The sequence below is a fragment of the Neolamprologus multifasciatus genome, chromosome 7 (genome assembly GCF_963576455.1).
Source record: "Neolamprologus multifasciatus chromosome 7, fNeoMul1.2, whole genome shotgun sequence".
NCBI classification, from domain to species: domain Eukaryota; kingdom Metazoa; phylum Chordata; class Actinopteri; order Cichliformes; family Cichlidae; genus Neolamprologus; species Neolamprologus multifasciatus.
In genome coordinates this window covers 5,835,805-5,858,729 of record NC_140445.1, presented here as the reverse complement: position 1 = coordinate 5,858,729, position 22,925 = coordinate 5,835,805, and the positions used below count along the sequence as shown (strand labels likewise).

The following is a 22,925-nucleotide window of genomic DNA, read 5'->3' as shown; positions in this document are numbered from 1 at the left end:
TTTATGCAAATGTGCTGTTTATAAGATTGGGGAAACCTGCAGTCAGCTGAGACTGAAGAAGTCACTTGGATGAGTGATGAAATGTTTCTCCCACTGAAAACGCTACGTCCAGATCAACAAAATCAACTTTTGGAGACTTTTTTTCTTTTGTGTGCAATATCTTCTGCCACAGTCTGTCTGAGTTGGGTTTAAAAACATATATGAAATTACATTCTTGTTTCAATTTGCATCATATATGGAAATAAATGGTTGAATGGGCTGCTACTGGCACGTTTCTACTCAGTTTGACCAAATCAAATACAAATTCAAGTCTGATTTACCCAATAATACACACATTCATACAGGGCATTTATCTAACATTTACTCACACTCTGATGGATACACTCTGAGTTGAGTATCTTTGATACATGAACTGGAAAGGCTGAGATCAATCAGCTGTCCTTGTTATTGATGGATGATTACCACCTGACCAACAGCTGGGTCAAATAAATGCTGGGTTATGGGAGAGATGGGAAATGCTCCACCGAAATGATTTATTGCATTGAATCGTATGACTATGTCTGCAAATGTTCTGAAAAACTCAAAACAATATCAACTTAAAAATATTAAATATAATTATATTTTTCATCTTGACTGATATCTTAGAGGAATAGGCTGACTATAATTTAAAATAGTAATTTCTGGGGGGTTTTCCTGCAAAAACAATGCATATTTTGTTAATGTTAACAAATCACAACCTTAAATATTTAGCCAATCAAATATCTATTATACAAGTCTATAAACTCAGCTACATAGTTAATATTTTTCATTAATTAAAAAGACGCAGCTCTACTTGCTGCAGTTTTAGAGTTCTTACATGGAAGAACTATTTATTTTTGCCGAATAAATAATCACCAATGTCAGAATTTGGGCAAGAACACTTTATTCAAGGTAATTTAAAGACACTGTCGTCCTTACAGAGTTTATTTACACCTAAAAGTTTTTCCAGAAAGCTTTCCTAGATAATGTAAATATTATATGCCAGCAATGTTAACACTTAAATGTAAATTGGACACATGACATTAAATCTACAGGTTCAGACTTTTATTTTGAAATTGAATTTGCTTTGTACAGTTTCCTGTATCTCGGCTACCTTGACACAGAAAAAGGCGGGTCTTCCAGCGTCTCCAATCATATCTAATGGGGAACTGAGTGTTAAATTCAAATCTATTTTTCCTCACCTTGCATTTAAATCACAGAGGAAACCAAAAGTAATGCAAGTACAACAAAGACTTCTGTAGTACTCGCTATACTTTAGCGCAATACTAAAATAATGTAATCAGCTATTGATTTTAAATAGCAGAAGGAAAATGTAATAATAATAATAATAATAATAATAATAATAGCAAAAACAACAATGGTATTTCTTGGCTAACCTACTTTTCTGTGGAAGGGAAACTGAACTTACCAAACAAAGCTCTCCTACACTTGTTCATATTGTGTCATGCAATACATATATCACATATTTTAGCATTGAAGATATCTTACAGGTTGTGTCATCTTACCGAGATGACTCCTCACACACTAGAAGCTACCGAACACATTCCTCTTGATGTTGTTACCTTTATATTTCCATCTTTCAGCGGTCAGACTCTCTCCCTGCGATGTTTGGTCCTGCTCTGCCATCAGGTGGTGGAAAACTGCTATATCATCCTGATAGAGCGCAGTGTGTGTATTATTCTAACAAAGCAAATATTAAATCAAGGGACAGGGACTTCTGGATTACACAAAATGACCACTGTGAAGTTTGGGTGGATGTGTATTAATAAAACAGTCGATTCACTATCACAATTCCATAACGGGTATCTCCTCAGAGACTTTGTATCCAGTTATGCAAACAGGTGAGAGGAACCTTTTGATGCCATTAGATTATCCTCACAATGTCAACATGTGTTCTTTGAAAGAACACAATCATATTGTCAGTTGCTGGATCTCCAAAATCTATTAAACTGAGCGCCTCATCAGCTCAGCACCTTGAGTTTTTACAAATGTCAGTGATGATGCCAGTGCGGAGGTTTTTAAACCTTATTGAAATCTCACTCCTCAACTTTAAGCCAGATTTTCTTAACTAACCACCTGATCAGGCTAATGGTGTTTTTACAAGGGCTGCTCCTCGTTAATGATGTTACAGCCAAACCAAACTACACTTTGTACACGTGTGCTCATAAACATATTGGATATTTCTTCCTTTTCTCCTCCATCCTGCCCACGTTTCCCCTCAGATGTGTCAGCAGCCTGTGCACAATTTGCAGGAGGCCCATTAACCACTTCAGGCTCCACAGAGTCTGACGTTGGTTCATCTTCCAGTGGAGGCGGTGCTGTGATTTGATCATCGTCCTGACAGTGGGTATGAGTTTGTGCCTGCTGTACCAGTGGATTGGAAATTTTGTGGACTAAAGACTTTTGGTAAAGTTACAGAGTTTACCTCTTTATTGGCTTCTTTTAAATTGTCTGTGATTGCTTTGTTTTTCCAGCAGTTATACTGCAGGATCTCATTTTCCTTCTCCAGTGTCTCCGTGTGATGGACCGAGTTGAAAAACAGGAGTCGTCCCAGGAATTATTAGAAAAATATAGTTTCCATTTATTTAACCCCCAAAAATTATATTTACAAGAGTAATAAAAGTTGAGCTCATAAACGAGGTCAAACAAACAAAACTGAACTGAACTCAGGCAAAGACTGCAAACTTAACAAACCAAACGACTGCTACAAACAAACATAACTGACCTAAAACATGAAATGACATACAAGGGTATATATAATGGCTGATCAGACCATTGTGACACATGAGGGGTAACAAACAAAACACAATCATAAATCACAAACGATGCAGTACAATCTAGTTTGTTAATAAACTAAACACTAAAGAAGAAAACCCTAAACCATTAAACCCTAAACTCAAATATTTAATTAAATACAAATACTTTGTTTTTAATTGAAAGAAAACACACATTCTCCCCTTCAGCAGGAAGTGGTGGTGTGGTCCAATTATCTTCCTTTGCATTTAATGGTTTCAAACCCTGCCTACCATCTTTTGTCCAGCAACGCCCAGGGATGATGGCAGGTAAGAAATAAGAAGACAAAGGTTAGTCAAAAATCAAAGAAATGAAGTGGTATGAATACATAAGTAAACGAAATGTGCGCGCTTACAAATAGAACAAATGTATCCAAACCAATCAATAAAGTTATTGGTAACTAAAATGCATTACTATGTTCAAATGAAGAATGAAAATACAAAAGTTACCGACTTTAGAGTGGCCACGGGTTTGGCCATCACACTCCAACACTGTGAAATAAACATATGATTGGTTTTCTCAGTTTTCCTTATATTATTATAGTGTCTTTGCCTTACAATATAAAGCACCTTGAAGCAACTGTTGTTATGAATTAGTGCTAAAGCTTTTGATACGTCTAATAGCTTCTTAAACATGTCATCTTTCTTAAATAAAACAAGTTATAAAATATCACTTTGGTAACTGATAGATTATGACCAGTTGTATTCACAGAGCAATAAAACAGTAATGGAAGAGTAACAGTAATAAGGGGGAGCTCAACATACCTGCAGTGGCTTGTCATTAATTAATTGTAGACACCAAGAATTTTGAAATAATCTCTTGATATACTCACTACCTGAGCCATCAATTCAATTCAATTTTATTTATATAGCGCCAAATCACAACAAAAGTCGCCTCAAGGCGCTTCATAGATACAGAGAAAAACCCAACAATCATATGATCCCCTATGAGCAAGCACTTTGGCGACAGTGGGAAGGAAAAACTCCCTTTTAACAGGAAGAAACCTCCGGCAGAACCAGGCTCAGGGAGGGGCGGGGCCATCTGCTGCGGCCGGTTGGGGTGAGAGAAGGAAGACAGGATAAAAGACATGCTGTGGAAGAGAGACAGAGATTAATAACAGATATGATTCAATGCAGAGAGGTCTGTTAACACATAGTGAGTGAGAAAGGTGACTGGAAAGGAAAAACTCAATGCATCATGGGAATCCCCCGGCAGCCTACGTCTATTGCAGCATAACTAAGGGAGGATTCAGGGTCACCTGGTCCAGCCCTAACTATATGCTTTAGCAAAAAGGAAAGTTTTAAGCCTAATCTTAAAAGTAGAGATAGTGTCTGTCTCCCGAATCCAAACTGGAAGCTGGTTCCACAGAAGAGGGGCCTGAAAACTGAAGGCTCTCCCTCCATTCTACTTTTAAATACTCTAGGAACAACAAGTAGTGAAAAGCATGAGGAACTGTTTCTCTAGTGAGATTAAAAATCCATTGCTGCACGATAATTTCTGCCGTTGCTTTGGAAATCCCATCCACAGTCCTCTTTGTTTTGGAGAAAGAAGACATGGCTGATTTTAGGTGCTTTAACTTCAGCTGTCTGTGAAGGTTCTCAGTCATCCAGGTCATTGTAGTCTAAGGAGCTTGAAAAGAAAAGCGTCTGGACTTCTTTAAGTTGCTTGAAGATGTTTCACCTCTCATCTGAGAAGCTTCTTCAGTTCTAAGGTCAAATGGTGGAGAGTCCCAGATATAAACCTAGTGGGAGTATCCCCCCACAGAGGGACAAAAGACCCCCTGATGATCCTCTACCTAATTACATGAGCCAAGCTGTGAAACTGGGCGTGGGTCACAATCATCCAGGGTTTCGGGTGAGCTCATTGTGAAACCTGGCCCCACCCTATCATGTGATTTCCTGAGGTCAGATGGCCCAGGATGTGAGTGGGCGTTAAGGCGTCTGAGAAGGGATCTCAAAACTGGATTATAGATGGCAGAGAGTTGGTGTCGTAAACCACCGCCTCTGTTCAAAGATGGTCGCTCACAGTGGACATAGATGGCTTCTTTCACTCCTCTTTCAAACCATCTGTCCTCTCTGTCCAAAATGTGAAAGTTGGCATCCTCGAAAGAGTCTCCTTTATCCTTAAGATGCAGATGGACTGATGAGTCTTGTCCTGTGGAGGTAGCTCTTCTATGTTGTGCCATGCGCTTGTGAAGTGGCTGTTTGGTCTCTCCGATGTAGAGGTCTGGGGATTCCTCGCTGCACTGTACAGCATACACCACATTGTTAAGTTTGTGTTTTGGAGTTTTGTCTTTGGGATGAACCAGTTTCTGTCTGACTGTGTTGCTGGGTCTGAAATGCACCAGGATGTCATGCTTGGAGAAAACTCTCCAGAGTTTCTCCGATACACCGGCTACATAGGGGATGACAATGTTGTTGCGTCTGTCTCTTTTTTTTCTGTGCATCTTTGCTGACTTTATAAACGCCTGGATTCTGGATTCCAGATACTGAAAGCATGTAGAATATCTATGCTGTTACTGTGTGTGTGTGTGTGTGTGTGTAAATCACAATAACAGGCTCTCGTGTAGATGCAGTGCTGTGTGTAATACTGGTTTCTGATTTGTGTTTACTACAAAGAAAACAACAACAGCTGTAACACGTTGTTTTTGTAGAATTTATCACATCAATGGCGATATATATTTAAAAAAGTAAATATTAATAAAGCATGCAATCAGTGATTTGCTTGCACTGATAATGTACACACTAGTATAATTCTGACTTTAAATCACTAGATGGCAGTGTTTGATTATAGAAAAAAAAATCAAGCGAAGATAAACATAAAATGGACATTTTTTTAAATTAATAGATAAATGAATTGTTATTATTATTATTATTATTATTCAATAATATTATTTTATTTCAAATTTCCGATTTTTAATTTAAATTTACTTATTGTTTATAATATTTTGCACAGTCGAGGAGCAGTTCAGGAAGCATTTCACTGTGTGTTGTACTTGTATGACTCTATGAATCTTGAAATCTCGTATTATTACTATTATTCTTATTATTATTACTATTAGTAGTAGTAGTGGTATCACTGCCCCTCTTTTCCTGACATGCAGAGCACATATTTCAGGTTCAGGCATTGTGAAGAACCTGTTGGACAAACGTTTGAGTTTGGAGTCTTAAAACCAAATCGTTATCCGGATGACCACAGATCGATGCCTCGCTGCGTTCATGAATATCGGAGACATCACTTGTAGGATAATGAGGCTAATTTAAGACGTTAAAATCTTTGGCTTATCAGTTGAATAAAACACAACAGCAACTTTGACTAGTGCTGCACGGTATTACAATCATATATTTTGTATTTGTTGGATCCGAGAAGAAAAGATTCAAGTACTACAATTCGATGGTTCCTTTTCATTCTCAACTATGAGCGCACTGCGAAATATCATAATGTTCAATGTAGATCTAAAAGAGAGAGAAATATGGAGTTTCAGGAGTTCCGAGGAGCTCGTAAAGGCATCGTGCGTATCACATGGCAGGTGATAGAGCTGAGGGAGCTGGCGCTACAGTGCAGCGCAGAGTACAGACAGACAGTTAACACAGGTCAGGGCACCTTGCGCGCACGACTGCTGTATGTACGCGTAATGGCGCGTTTGTGCCCTCTCACTTTATCTTCAAGCGTCTCCCAGAAACGCAGTTAAAGGATTTGTTTGGACTGCGCGTCAGAGGCTCGCACAACGTGAGTAACACGACTTAACGTAGTAGTTTCCCCGCATCTCTAATACATTTAAACTCCAACTTATTTTTGTGTGAAAATAGCTTTTTCATTTCGGTAATTACATTTTACAAGTTGTTGTTTCGCTGCAACAAAAAAAGCACCAAATATTTGACAAGTTGTCTAATTCCTGAGTAATTAGCGTTTAATATGTGCGAGTTAAAGTGCGGCTAATGTTTTTGTCTTCTTTTTCATACTTAAAAGTGAATTTGTGGTCCGAGGTTCGCAGATAGTGCTTATGGTGGCACTCGGTTATGTTAGGAGAGACTTCAGCACAGCCTGTATTTCAAATATTGTATTAAGTCTTAAAAATGCTTCTGTGATAATCCTGCTGGGGTTGTGCTGTGAGCATATCAGCCTTTCTATTAAGAGTAACTGGCACATAAGGTTGAATGGGACAGTATAAGTATACATGGTTTGTTTTCTTCCTTGTACATGCATAATGACAACTTCTTTTGCTAAGGCGGAGCTCTGAAACCAAATAATGAAAAATAAATGTGCAAGCTGTTGTGGCATACACGGGTGGGCGGGGCTAGCTTCAAACAGAAAAGCATAGGCTGAGGAACTTGGCATACACATAAAGGTAATATGCTGCTGTTGCTGCTGCCGTAAAAAGGTATTACATAGGTATTTTTGATTGGTCCTTTCACCCTACTAACTTCGCAGTAGAGACGAACTTTGCATTGTGCACATCAGTGACCTCCGACACCCAGTCACTCAGATCTTCTACAGAATGTAGTGATGAAGTCTGTATTCTGAGTCACTACATGGCACAAATGCATGACACACCTAACAGAGGTGGGTACTTTAAAAACCCTCACCTCGCCCACTGAGGGCCGTAACAGTGCCATGACAGTACCACTGGTAAGTGATTTCCTGTGAAAGTGAGGCAGTTTTATACGGTAATGACTGTGGACAGAAATGTGATAGAAAAAAAAAAAGCAAAATGATGTCAAAGTAAAGGACAAGCGTGACACAAACTGTGCAACATGCTGTAAGTTTCTAGCAAAGCTGAAATAAGTAGTCAAATGTTCGGTCCCAACAGGGAGATGTTACGAAAATGGTGCTTTGGTGCGCTTTCTTGGAGTATGATCCGCTCTTAATTCCAGCTCAAATAGATGCTAAACCTCTTCATCTTTACAGAATATCACATAGTGAGCCGAAGCTTTCCTTAGAATTTACAGACATTTAAGAAAGTTTACACAAGCCAGAAATTCCAAAATCGTCCCCGTCACCCTTAATTTTCCCTACATTGTATATCCCATTATATATATTTTTCTACACAACAACAAAATGCAACATAGTCTGTTGGAGACAACATGGTAGTTTCACTGTGACACTGGTGTTTCTCCGCTTGCTTGCTCAGTCATGTACTGTCAGCTCGGAGCTATTAAATGATGTTTAGTTGCACCGACACATGCTGTGTAATTGCAGATCATCAATTTCTGACAGCGTGAGTAAAATGGAAAAGGGGGTGGGTGAAAGAGGGGGGGACGGGGACGCTGATATGCTAACAGCAGAATATCAAGGTTGATGTGTGGCCCCCCTTCGCTGAAGCATCTGCTCCATCTAAGGCTGGAGACAGAGCACACACACACACACACACACACATAAACATCAGAGACATGAGAGAGCCGAAGGAGCCTCCTGCCAGTGAATACATCAGGCCGGTGCCTCCTTTCTGTTGCAAATCTCATTTTAAAAAGAGACGGAGTTGAAAGGCATCATTGCCGCTGACGACAGTGAACTGATTAACGCTGCTGAGGTTGGCACTTGGGTGGCATTAGCGCACGGAAACAGAAGAAACGCACACAGGAGCTCGGCTGAAGTGGCAGTTGATAAAAGCCCTAAATTGGTAACATTTATCGTTGCAACAGTTTATTTTTGACAATAGCGTTCATCGGCTTGTCGTGATAGGTTTACGCAGGGTGCACACACGCTGGCTCAAGCAGATGATGGCACTCATTTCTGTGATCAAAGCTGCTCGTCTAAGTCCCAGAGTGGCCATGTTCAGATGATTGCTCTGTCATCTTTACAGCCGCTGCCGTCAAGGGTTATGGTGTAGTTCCACTGCTGCTTAGAGGGAGAGACAAAGGAGAAGAGGAGAGATATGGGTGAGATTGAAAGCAGAGGAATGAAAGCGAAATAGCAAAAAGAGGAAAAGCGTAGAAACCTGAAAAGACAAAGTCAGGCTGTTAATCTTGCTGAAGTGAAGGAGTGAAAGAAAAGTGTCAGAGAGAGGAAGAGGAGAAACTCGATGTTTGGCTTTCTTTGTCGAGGAATGTGAGGAGGTGTTAGAGAACAGCAGAGGCTTGATGCTGCTCATGCTGTGTTGTCCCATTTAAGAGAAAATAAAGTAAGAAATTTGCGGATTCCAGGAGGAATAAGCAGAGCAGAAAGAAGGTAAACGAAAGGATTAGGTTTTTCTTTGGTTTTTCAGCCGTTATTTTGCTCCTTCTCAAATCCTCGCTGCAGCAACGCAGTGTGCAAGGGATGAGTTAAAGGTTTAACATTTGATTAAAGGGAGCACTGTGTTGGTGCAAGTGCTCGGTAATGTGTAAAAATATGCAAATGCATCATGTCAAAGTGTTATGGAACTTCAGCACATCTTTAATCCCCCTACTCGAGTGCAATAAGTGTGCAGCCTGCGGTGTGTGGATACTGGAGGCTGCTCTAGAAAGGAGGTAAAACTAATGACTCACTGAGGGTGTTTGACATTGTTTCAAAAAGCAAGCATGGCTATGTTTTTTGAGGATTTCTGACCTGCCAAAAAGAACCTCCGCCTCTCAGGTGTGATACCAGGTGATGCTTATGACTTTAAATCCAACGTCTGCATCCACCAACCAGGCGCAGTTTACTATATGTCCACGAATTGTGCCTGAGTCTTCCAGTCATTGTGACTTACACTCACACGTGACACTTTATTAGGCACACCTTGCTAATAACAACCCTCACCCCTCTTTTTCCTTTAGAACTGGCTTAATTGATCAAGGTGCAAGATTTGGGTCCATACTGGCATGATAGCATCACACAGTTACAAAAAATGGAGACACTGTGGTCATGGCCACCGAGAATAATGAAATAGGCTGGGTGTTTAAACAATGCTCGGCTGACAGCAGGATGTATCGAAGCTTTCATGTTGTTCATGCCAAATTCTGACCTTTCCATCTGAATGTTGCGGCACAAACTGAAACTCATTGGACCAGGCGACATATTTCCAGTCTTCTGTTGTTTTGGTGATCCTGTGGGAACTGCAGTCTCAGGTTTTTGTTCCTAGCTGACAGGAGGGGCACCTGCTGTGGTCTTCTGCTCCTTCTTTGCCCATCTGCTTCAAGGTTCAAGCTTTTGTGCATTCAGAGATGCTCTTCTGCATAACTTTGTTTTCAAGAGTGGTTATTTGACTGTAAAACTCCCCCATTAGCATTTGTATGAGAGCCTGAAATATCATTTTTATGCTCATTATGCAACTTGATCTGATTAAGAAAAAAAGGTGGGGGGTTGTTTGAGGGGGTTAAAGCAGCTAATGTTTGCATCGAGGGTTTATCATCTACCCTTTGAAGAAGGGTAGATGATAAACGGGGCACAATAAGATTTAAAAGCAAGTAAAAAAGTCAAACATGTTTAAAAATAATAGCCCCATATGAGGGGACAAACCATACCCGCTCTGGTGGCTCTTTGTGCTGCCTCACCTGCCTTCCTAGAGGCAGGGAAAGAAAAGACAGAAGGCTAATAGGCAAGTGCAAATGTAGAAAAATAAAAGCTGTTTGTTAAATGAACATTACAGTAAACTTATATTCATACGTATTGATTTACAGTGTTATTTAAGTGGATATCAAGAAAAGCCATTGAAGATAAAAGCTTATATTATTTGATTTTGGAAGGTAAATCTTGTTGAGTTGTTCTGAGACTGTTAGATGGCACTGCACTTGAGCAATTTTGTCCACTTTTCTGGATTAATGGAAGTAAATATTTGTTTTTTAAGGGGTAATACATTCAAGTATTTTGTACTGAAGCTGCTCGTTTTTTTATGGCATTGAAACACTGATGCACATGCATGGGTCTGGGCATGTGAGCGAGTCAGTCTGACAGTTAGACTTGTCAGAAATGATCTCAAACAAAGCAGCTGATGAAGAGAGCAGAGAGGAGGTGAAGAAGAGCTTTACAGGGCAACAAATCGGGAAGTAAGGAGAGGGGAGGTGCACATTTAAGGTAAAGAGTGGTGAGTTTAAGGACACTTTGACAGCAGGAGTTACCTAATAAAGTGATTCATTTAATGAGACGCCAACTCCTGGGTAGATTGTGACATAGTGTTCACAAGCAAGCTGCCAAAAATCCTGCTTTTATAGACAATCAGTTAATCAGATGCGTGATTGGCAGCACCTGACTGCTATTTACCTACTAAATTCCAATGAAGCACTAGTGGTGTGTTCACTGCATAGAGTCCTGTAGTCTTGATTATTAATATATATTAGTATAAAGAACAGGTATGCAGAGCAACGTTTGCACTATTGGTGGTTGTAAAACACACAATAAAAGCTGCATGGATATTTTTATATTTTATATTAAATAAGTCTTCTTTTCTTTTCTGTTTACATCTTTGAGTAGAAGAAAGTAGAGCTGTGTTGATATCAGATTTTCACAGACCTCCCTAAGAAATTTATAGTGGCTCAAGATTTTAATAGAAATAATAATTTAATAGCAATAATGCTGTGATTCTGCAAAAACTGTTTGGTCTTTGAATATTGCAGCACGTTATTGCTTCATCTCCTCGTGAACAGTGAAAATACAGCGTATACCTAAACCTACAGTGATTCCTTTGAGTGACTGACATTTGCTGGGAGTGTCCACAGCAGTATGTGGCTTTAGGTCCGCTATGTACACAGATGGACTGCTATACAGTTAATCTGTGTACATATGTATATATCAGTACATCTCTCCGTAATACATCTGTATATTTCAGGGCTCGCAAAATTTCAAAATCCCTGGTAGCCCTTCGGGCAGGGACTCTTTAGTTTTTTGTAGCCCAAAATAAATTTAAGTAGCCCGAATAAAAAAGAGAGCAATTTTTTGATTGATGTTTTGTTTCCTGTTTTGTTTCCATTACAATATTATACTTTAATGTATAATTGTTTGAAGCCAGCTCACCTCCTGCAACCACTTTTCCGAGAATACGCGCTTCTTTTGTGGTTCGGACCCCTTCTGACATTTCTTTGGAGGTGGAGGAACATCACAGTAATTGCTTAAAGGAGCTTCTTCGACATCTTTAAGAGTTCTAAACAAATGTCTGTCCTCCTCCTGAAAATCTTATGTACGCAAACACGCGTTGCAACTTCTTATCTTGTGCGCGTTTTTTATTTTGACAGCGAATGCGCACCTGCGGACCACTTATGTGCAGCCCTGGTTATTTAGCTCGTCATATTGCAGCCACAGAAATTCTTTTGTCCATAAAACCATAAAGCTGCACTTTCTTTTTGCCTTATAGTCTGATTTGTCATAATTTTTCCGTTTTGTGGTAAGCTATTCTTTGGCTGTCACTTCTTCACCCTGACCTGTCTTATTTGGCTCAGCAGAACTAAAATATATATCCTGCTGCTTTTACACACGCACTCACATAACGCTCAGCGATTCTCTGCGATCAACCTCTCACATGTTTAAGCTGCGGGAGATTTCACTTGTCATGTTTGCATAGTAAGCTAACGATTGGTAAGACGACGTCAGTGGAATTGGTGCGCAAATTATCATCACTCACCAATCAGTGCTGTCGCTCTCTATACACAGTTCACGCGATTGCAAAGTGAAAGCAAAAAACAAGCGCAAATTCAAACGCGATTTCAATATGTCACATATTGACAGTGGCTCACCGATGCCAATGACATAATTACCCAGCTACATTTCCGAAAGAATGCAAAAGCATTGACATATATTTTTCCTTCCTATGATAGCCGGACGGGCAGGGCAGAGATAGAGTTTGGTAGCCCGACTGGAAAAATTTTGCGAGCCCTGTATTTGCTCTCTGTATTGCAATATAAACATCTATATACTTCACTTATTTGTACATAATCTGTACATAACTATTCCCACCTTTTATACTACCCTTTTCTGTATATAATCTGCTCTTATTGCACTTATTGCTCTTTGCACTTCTAATTAGATGCAAACTGTATTTCATTAGCCTATATTTATACACGTGTAATGACAATAATGTGGAATCCTTGTACTTGTGCCACATAGACGGTTATTTTTATGTATTTTCTTCTGTTCTTTCAGAATTTGGTCTATAAAAAACAAGTGTGTGATGTGTAGAAAATACAGAGATATGTGTTGTGTATCAGCCTTATAATGTCGAGACAATGTTTTTGCCCTTATTGCCCAGCCCTATGTCTGCCAGCAGTGACTCTATAAGGACATTAAAATGTTAAAATGTCTATAAATAAAAACGATGCCCTCTTTATCCCATTTTTTAAATAATTATTAATAATGAAAGCGATGATATCAAATATTTTACCATATTATGACATTTTAGCCTTTTAGCTGCGCTGCTATGCTGTGTTTCACTTACTCCATGAATTTGGCTTTTGTTTTCATTTCTGCTTCTGTGCTGTGAGGATATAATCCTCATCCTAGTTTAACTAAGTCCAGTACCAATATTCACTCCTGAAGACTTGGCCAATGTCAATATTTGTACTGGATTACGTTTCAGTGTAGTATTCGCCTCTGCTCTATCCTCTGATGCAAGAATCGCAGACGCCCGCTGTGTTCACTGTGCTCAGTTGTGAGATAGCCTGTTGTTTTATTCCAGGAATTTGACCACTAGTGTTGTTTAGGCTTCACTTTTCTTGTTTCACTTCAACAAGTAATAAAGTAATAAAGACAAATGTATAAACACAAGAATGGGTTGCAAATATTTGGCCCAATTACTTGCTTTTTTGATGTAACTGAAGCTTGAGTGTGAAGGAAGATAATCCTGTAATTTTCCTCTTCAAATCAAAATGGAAAACTGGACGTGTTGCGTTGTGTCTGCCCAGGAAGCAGTCATGGCGAGTGTCCATAAAGTTTTACATTAAGGTTGAGTAAGCTGAAATTAAATGAGTTTGTGTGTCAGACTGTCTGCGTGTCTCCTTCAGGATGACATTTACCTGAACCACACAGAGCTTCTCATGCGGCTGTAACATTATCAGGTAACGTGATCCGTCCCTGATCATGTCCAGATAGCTTGTTAGGAGGTTGTGACTGGGACTCAGTGTAACCCTAGTCTGCTGCAGCCGAGGTGCCGGCCTCTCGCACTTCACTGCTTCTTCCTGCTCGACTTTAGAAGCTTAGACGTTTTTACTACCCCGCTAACTTGTGTTTGGTGTTTTATTTACTCAGTGGAAAATCATTCTTTTCAGCCTGAATTTGTATGGAGGGTAATAAGGACGCCAGTTGACTGCACTCGACCAGGCTGGCGGCCAGAATCCTTGAGCTCCATCTGAATCAGCTGCAAAGCATCAGTTGGCTTGCTCTACTGGGACACACAAAAAAAAACGAATTGATGCATAATCAATTCTCCATGTCATAGTTTGAGGGTCGTGCAAATTTGTGGACTATCGGTGAAACGGGGAACTAGGAGGTGGTCTTCAACTGTGGGAAAACTGGGAAACTATGAGAGTAATGGACAGCATAGAGGTGGTTAGCCAGTTAGCCTTAACTTTGTAGCAACGTTGTGATACTGTGTGTAATATTATATACAATGTATATTAAAAAATGTTACATATAGCTCCAAACTGTAACTGGAAATAGAAGATGGGGAATTTTGCAGAGGAATCATGAGGAAAAATGCTGTTTCTGCTTCTTTGACCTCCTTCAATTTTGCACTTGAAGGTCAGCGTACTGGTCATGACATGCTGCTTGTTACTCTGAAAACAGAAAGTGTTGTCCTCGGCTAAAGGAGGAGAATGATGATCACAGTTACATCATTGAAACTGGATCACAAGGTTGGACAGATCATTTACCAGGTAGTTAATGATCACACAAAATGATGCTAAGAGTTCTGGGAAATGTTTTGAATTCAGTGTTTTGGATCGTTTATCCAAAATTATCTCTTGTTTCACCTTTTTATGCCTTGCAGACGGTGGCAGGTCTCTGTGGTTGGCACTGTGGGTCTGTTGAACGATCACTATATTGATTGCCATTGAATTTGGTCCTGATCTTTAAATACACTTCACTGACACTGATTGGTTCCCTAAACTTTTACAGCGCAGTGGTTCAGCGTTCAGCACTGCCGCCTCGGGTTCTCGGGTCTAACCTCCTGGTTGACTGGGTCCTCTCAGTGTGCATTTTGTACATTCTGCCTCTGTATGCTTTAGTTTCCTCTCAACGTTTAAAGATGTGCTTGTTGTGGTTAACTGTTTAATCAAAACTGGCTGTAGGTGTGGAGATGTGAGTTGGTGGTTGCTTCTCTGTGTGCTGCTAAGCCTGTCCAGGCTGAACCTTCTCTTTACTCTGAGCTGGGATAGGCTTCAGGATAAAATGAAAACTGGCATCTTCAGAATTTGTTTCATTAAAAACTGTATAAATTAATTGTTTTTAAGTCATTCAGCTTTTTAACCCTTTAAAACCGGTCGGAGCAGCACGCTCTGTTTTGCATAACTATTTTTAAATCCCGGTAGCTCTGCTACCACGTAAGCTATTGCAATAATTTTTTTTTCATATGAAACCTGAGGAGTTGTACTTACATCTTATGCCATCAGCTTGTCATCGGTCACAGTTTCCTTCCACATATAGCTTTGCAAAAACTGCATAAAAAGCACTTGCAGCAACAAAAACATAATATTCCAGAAACACGCTTTGCCAATCCGATCAGCTGTTCACAAGACTTCCTAGGTTGGAATAGACGTCAGCGTGAACTTTCGCATGTCCGCCATGACCTGCCCGAAACCGGAAGTGGTGTCATTTTCGCGGAAATGTAGTTTTTTACCATCAGGGCCTCATGAGCCTATACTGATGTTTTTAAAAGTTATGTTTGACTTTATGACTTTCTGTGTTGTTTCTGGGATGCTTAGGACTCATATTGCACTGCTGGAAATAGTTTATTTTGATGCATATGCTGCTTTTTTGCAAATTTGCACTATAATATTTATTTTTGTTTTTCCTGCAGTATATAAAAATTGGTGTGTTTCAAAAATAAAACTATGAAGACACTCAAAATAAATTTCCTGTGGTGGGAAACTATTTTGTGCAACTTTTTTGTATTTACAGTTTTGAGGGATAAGCCGCTTAAATTTCTCTAACTAGAAATATATGTTAAAAAAACAAAAATGATTTTCAATTTCTTTGTAGTTTATTGCACTTTTTTTTGCAATTTATGTAATTACTATGCACTTAATGCATACATATGATTAAAATCTGGGCTCTAATGGTTGTATTGATGTATAACAACTTGAAATGTTCCTAAAAATGGCTCTACAGCATGTAAAAATATAATATAAGCTCTGGAGGACTTGGTTCTATGGTAGGTCTTAAAGGGTTAAGGCTAACTGGTAGCATGCACTCTGAGACCCTGTGTCCTCCTTTGATGATGTTACATTTTGGCTTTTCTGCACCTTTATTCATTATATTGCTCAATAAAGTGGTTTATACTTTGCTAAACAATGGTAACTTTATTATTCTGCAAAACAAACCTATTTTCCCATCAGTGATTATCCTCTATCTGGACTAACTAATTCTGTATAACTACACGAAATTGAAAAGTAAAGTAAGAGCTTTGGTCACAGGGAGCCATGAGAAGCACATTCTTGTGTTTTGAGTAAATATCACAACTTTTGGATGGATTAACGTGTACTTAAGTAAACTTACTTCTGATTTGTAACTCTTATGGTAGGTGGAGTAGATTTGAGAAGTGGCAAAGATTCACCATTTTCATATACCGCAGACAAATTTAAGTGGTTATTTGGAAACAGATGTATTATTAAACAAGGAATTATTGTCCGGCTTCAGTATCCTACCAAACATTTTGTTAAGTAGCTAATTACACCTGCAGGATTCCTTACTCCCGTTGAAAATACAACATTTTTGCTTTGCTTTGCCTTAAGCAGGTTACTGTTGGAGTAAGTGGAGCTCGCGTATAACAAACAATCACCATTTTCAGGGCACGATGCCTGTGTGCCAGTTCGTCCTGTCATGCTTTCTCTGTCATGTCATCAGCTTCATCACATGGCAGAATGAGTCCACGATCTTATTGTGGCCTCACAGGGACTCTCATTGGCTCGTTTTTATTCCCTCCTAAGTGCTGATTGGTTAGTCACGCCTGTCGCATGAAGTTGTGGCCGCCTTTAACGTGTATGTATTAACTGCTGTTGACATGTTGTTTTTACAGCACTGGCTTGCTGACACTGGTGTTTGAGCTCCGTGCTGGTTTCTGCACCCGAGGCCACATCAGGGCTTCAGAACGAGCCGGAAAATCAAATCCGAGTTTGCTTTGGAAAGACAAAACCTCGTCCAGCTGGACTTCCCAGTCCAGGTGTTACTTCAAAATAACCCTGTAATGTTTTTTAACTGGGTTAACAGCTGGATGAGAGATTATTTAAAAGTTTACTATTATGAGGATGACTTTATTTTTATTTTAGTTTCATATATTTTTACTTGAGGCAATTAAATGATGTAACCAGGGGAAAAAACAACAGAAATATGCTGAATCCATCATCTTTAGTCTGAACACTTTCCCCCATAAAGACGACATTTGAGGACCTCCCTGTGCAGTTAAAGGAGTTAACTTTCAGTGCTTTCAGAGTTTAAATAACTCTGAAAACTGTGGTTTTGCAATTATTAGAATAGTTTCCGGGTTTTTGCAAGGGTACTCGTAGTTGTACAAGCAGAGATAACCCTCACTAATTTCGGTTTGTCCTGGAAGCACATGAAATATGACAGAAACTGCTCAGTTCAGAAAGTGGAAACAAAGGTTACGTCTAATAGGCAGCTTATGGGAGAAGAGGTAAGGAAATCACTTGAAATTCTTGCATGAGTAAACCTACGTTAGCTTAAAATGCTTGAGCATAATGATCTGCTTTATTGCTGCTAAGTTGTGTTCTTTCGTGGTGTGTTTTGGATGCTGTTTCTGGAACAGAGCAAAGCAACTCCTTTCCATGTTGCAATGTTTTTATTGTATTTAAATTAATGCCAGAAATGAGGAGTGCACAGGGTGGTAATAGTAGGAGTGTTATTTTCTTTTTTTTTAACCTCATGCTAAGAATGAGGTTAGCCCATAAACTTCTACCATATGTTTTCTCCTTTGTGCGGGCAGGTTTATAGCCTCTTAAATGAAAATGATAACAACAGTGAATCTACTGTAAGTTGCACAAAGCTTAACTTACAAATGCAAACAACTAGCTGATTACATGCCTACGCTGAGAAAAATATAAAGGCAGTAAGGGTGTCACGGTTTTACCAAACCAGAGTTTATACAGTCACTGTAAAAAAAACAACAGCAATAACGCCCTCTGTCATTTCTGAGGTTTTACATATCAGGATGAACATTCATTCTTCCTTCAGCTTCCACTTACGTAATTTCAAATTCAAATTCAAATTTTATTTGTCACACACACACAACCATACACAGTATGACATGGGGGGTGAAATGCTTGTAGCTGCGCAATTCCCGACCATTAAATGACAGAAAAAAGTTTTACAGTATTTACAATTTACTACAAAATTTACAAATTAACTTAGGAATTTACAGTAAAAATAAAAATAAATAAAAATGTGCAAACAGCAGAGAGAGATTATAAAGATTATAAATTATAGGAAATTATAGGAAATGTGTGGTGGTGCGTGTGGTGATGTGATGTGTGTGAGAGTCCAGTCTTATAGTGATGTGTGTGGGAGAGTACAGTTCTACACCTGGTTCAGGGCCCGAATAGCCTGGGGGAAGAAGCTCCTCCTCATTCTCTCTGTTTTGGCCTTAAGGGAGCGGAAGCGCTTCCCAGACCTCAACAGTGAGAAGAGTCCATTGTTGGGATGGGAGAGGTCCATCATAATCTTCCTAGCTTTGGACTTGCACCGCTTGGTGTAGATGGACAGCAGGTCAGGGAGCTCTGATTGAATGATGCGTTCGGCTGAGCGCACCACTCTTTGCAGATCTCGTCTGTCCTGCTTGGTGCTGTTCCCAAACCAGGTGCAGATGTTTGCCGTCAGGACGCTCTCGATGGTGCAGCAGTAGAAGTTTTGGGGCCGTGGGGAGGCTGGAGCTTTTCCCAGTCGCCATAGGGCGAAAGGTGGGCCACATCCAGGACTAGGGATGGGTATCGTTTAGGTTTTATCCGATACCGGTGCCAAACCGGTACTTTTGAAACGGTGCCGGTGCTTAAAGAATGGAGAACACAAAATTGGTCCAAAAACCTCTCATGTTTAACTGTTTTCCACTTTTTCTTTGGTCATTTTTGCCTTTTTGGCCAGGGTGAAGGGAGTATCTGCCATCAAACAAGAAGACAGCCACATGTAGCTATGATGATGTTTGCTAGTTCACCTTACATGCATTAATGTAATAACGTGGTTAGCCTACTCAACGTAAATTACACACGAACAACATTAAGCTACTCACGCAGAGAAGAACGGCTGCTGCTGCATCATCCGTCATCATTTCTGCTACACTGGCAGGGCTAGGGGCCAGGACTCTACTCTTCGGGTTTTTGGGGGTTGTTGCTAACTCCGGTCCGATAACAGGCACCACACCCGCAGTAGATGTGCTCGGTGTGAGGTCTCGCAGCAAGCTATCAAATACGGAGCATTTCTCGGCTTTTAAAAAAACCGCTATGCGTCGCCAGGTGTTTCATCAGATTTGAGGTGTTACCTCCTTTGACAGTATCACAGTATCAGCTTAAAGCACTTGTTGCAGGCTGCTGAGTTTGCATATTTTGCTGTGAAGTACAGCCAGACTTTTGACCGCTTCGCCTTGGGCATTTTTAATCTGTAGCTCTGCTCTAAAAGAACGTACGTACCTGGACCCGCCTACTATCCTCGGAAACGTAAAATGATTGGCTAGAATCTAAAGTGTATCACAGCTCAGGAAAAAAAAGCACCGAAATAAAGCACCGAAATGTGCGCTGCTTTTCGGTCTGGTTACTACCGTTTATGTCAGAACCGGTGCCATCATGGCACCGGATACCGGTACCCATCCCTATCAGGACAGGTCACCAATCTGTCGCAGGGCTAAACAGAGAGACAGACCAACCAATTTAAAATCACCAATGAACCTAACCCCACTAACTGCATGTCTTTAGATTGTAGGAGGAAGCTGGAGTACCTGGAGAGAACACAGACACAGGGAGAACATCCACATAGAATTACCTGATACTTATCAAGTCAGAAAATTAATTACAAAAACCTCAGATGAACTAAAATATGTAAAATATTACACATCGTGTTTTATTTTATTAAAACTAAACCTATAATAAAGAAGCAGAGTTTGAATAGCTAAGTGCGCCCCATGATTCAGGAGCCTGGAGAGCTGGTTTTTGCAGCAATAACATGAAGAAATAGTTTATTGGCCTTTCATATTGTTGTGGAGGAATTTTGGCTCGCTATTCTTTATATTGCCTTAGTTCATTCAGGTTTTCGGGTATTTGTTTGCGCACAGCCAATCAGGTTGAGGTCTGGACTTTGACTGGGCCATTGCAACAGCCTGATTCTGTTCTTTTTCAGCCATTCTGTTGGAGATGTGCAGCTGGGCTTGGGATCATTGTCCTGCATGACCCAGTTTGGTGCAGATTTTATCTGTCAGACAGATACTCTCACATTTGACTGTAGAAGACTTTGATATACAGACGAATTCACGGTCAGCTCAGTGGCTGAAGAGTGTCCAGGTTCTGTGACTCCGAATCATCAGCCCTTCATCCCCATGCTGAGCTTGTTTGAGGCGTTTGTGCTGATATGCCATGTTTGCTTGTTGATAAATGTGATGCTGTGTGTTATCGCCAAACATTTCCATTTCCACTGGTCTTGTCTGTCCAAAGGACGTTGTTTCAGAAACTTTGCAGACATAACTGTGCTGAACAGAGAGTTTCTCCTGGTAACCCTTCCAAACAAGCCATACCTGTAGAGTCTTTCTCTACTTTTACTGTCATGAACTTTAACAGTTAACATGCTAACTGAGGCCTGTAGAGTCTGAGAAGTAGCCCTCGGCGGGATTTTTTGGGAATGTCCCCTCCTGGTCAAATTGGCGGCTGTCTTGAATGTTTTCCACTTGTGCATAAAGTTTTTTGTTCAGAATCATGAACTTCAAATTGTTTGTAAACAGCCTTACATGTCTTAGGTGCTGTGTGGCTGACAAAGGTAGGACCCAAACGCAGGACTAGGAATACAGACAATGAACTAATAGGTGTTTTTTTTATTAAACTAAAGTACAAAATAACAACTCTAGGAAACAAGCTACCTGCTTGCATACTTAGTACTTGCTTTGGTCCTATTTCTATTATCCTTCTCCTATTCTCTATCTTACTTGGTAAGCACCTTGGCATACCCTTGGTTTTTAAGTGTGCTTTATAAATAAAGTTTATTATTATTATTATTATGAGTTTCCATGATAGAAAACAGATCTGCTGAATACACTATATAAGCTAACAAACTTAGAGAACTGATCACTCAGAGTCCTAGGCTAGCAATGACACCCAGTTTGTGGTTAGGCTGCTAGCCATGGTGCTTTGCCAGCCTCAACACTAGTTATTGTATAACCAAGTCCCAAAAACAGTCTTTGAATGTTGCTTTGCCACTTTGTCTTGTGACTGATTAACAGAGATGGGCAGTAACGCATTACTTGTAACGCGTTACTGTAATCCGATTACTTTTTCAAGTAACGAGTAAAGTAAGGGATTACTATTGGAAAAACGGTAATCTAATTACCGTTTTTCCAATAGTAATCCCTTACTTTACTCGGATCATAACAATCAACCAGAGATGGGCGCATTACTGTAATCTGATTACTTTTTCCAGGTAACGAGTAAAGTAAGGGATTACTATTGCAAAAACGGTAATTAGATTACCGTTACTTTCCCGTAGGAACGCTGCGTTACTGCGTTACTAAAACCGTGATTTTTTGCGAGAATGTATCATGACAGTGACGTAAGCGAGTGCGACGTTCGTGACAACAGCTGTGTGCAGATCAACAATGGATCATATATCGAGTGCGGGAGAGAGTATGAGCGTGCAGCGTTTAAAGCGTGGAAGTACTGACCTTACTTTGAGTTTGATTCCATAAAAAGTGACAAAAACATTAGTGTCCGTTGTGCGTGGGAAGAAAACTTCTTTTTACAGCGAAAAAAACCCCCTAAACTTCCAAACAAGCACCGAGTAGCTATGACGTAATGGGAAACTCACAGAGAAACTCGCGGATTCTTCCACTGACCGCAGCACACCTGCACCAGGGTAAACCTCCGCCTACCCCACTCCTGCTTTACAGGTGAAAATAGAGCAACAGGACCGCTAGTCTTTGACTTTATTTATTTTCTGCTTTGTTTTACTTGCATCTCTTTGAAAGACTGAGTGTAAACACAAAAAATATTTTATTTTATGTGCTGGAATGTGCAGAAAATAGGTTTAAATGTTAAACTAATTTCTTCCAGTCAGAGAATGTTGCAGATAATTTAATTTTTGCTTGATGCATAAAGTTAAAAGATTAAAACTAATAAAACAAGTTTTAAAAAGAGACTTTTCCATTTGATTACATTTTGTATGATGGATTATGCAGAAAAAGTAGAATTGGGCTGAAAGATCTATCGCTTTATCGCCTATTCAGGTTGTAAATCGTGTTTTTAAAAAGTAACTAAGTAATTAATTACTTTTGAAAATAAGTAATCAGTAAAGTAACGGGATTACTTTTTGGGGGAAGTAATCAGTAATTAGTTACTGATTACTTTTTTCAAGTAACTTGACCAACACTGCTGATTAATATAAAACCAGTTGGCTCTGATTCCCAGGTCATCCAGCAAAATTACTCACCAGCAGTGGAATAAATGAGCAGTGGAAAAAAAGACAGACAAATTAACCCTTCATTATAAAAGTATTTTGTCCATACACATAAATGCATAGCTTGTTTCTTAAGCCCAAATCAATTTAGGTGTCTTTGCTAAGTCCTGCTTTCTTCTGTAAAGATAACCTCACATGTTGCGTTTATGATTTTCTTTTCATATGCTCTAATGTAGAGGAAAAGGTTGAGACATTCTTAAGACTTTTGGGCCAACGAACCAAAAGAACAACATGTGTCCCATTTTCCTTCAGCAAAAGCTGCTGGAGTTGCAGATTAAAATCATAGATTATAAAAAGCAAACTGCCAAACAGAGGCTTTGTCCATTGGAAGTAAT

At 39.7% G+C, this 22,925-nt stretch overlaps 1 protein-coding gene across 13 annotated transcripts in view; it reads left to right on the top strand.

Moving 5' to 3' along the window:
• The first annotated feature begins 6,363 nt into the window (after positions 1 to 6,363).
• ppfibp2b (PPFIA binding protein 2b) overlaps positions 6,364 to 22,925 on the top strand; it is a 128,353-nt gene continuing 111,791 nt past the window's right edge. For 4 of the 13 annotated variants that reach the window (XM_085169163.1, XM_085169151.1, XM_085169153.1 and 1 more), the window contains exon 1: positions 6,366 to 6,561. The gene's annotated coding sequence lies outside the window, so the exon portion shown is untranslated. Of the gene's footprint in view, positions 6,562 to 22,925 lie in introns of all 13 variants that reach the window. The other 9 variants (XM_085169159.1, XM_085169157.1, XM_085169152.1 and 6 more) reach the window with 7 other exon arrangements.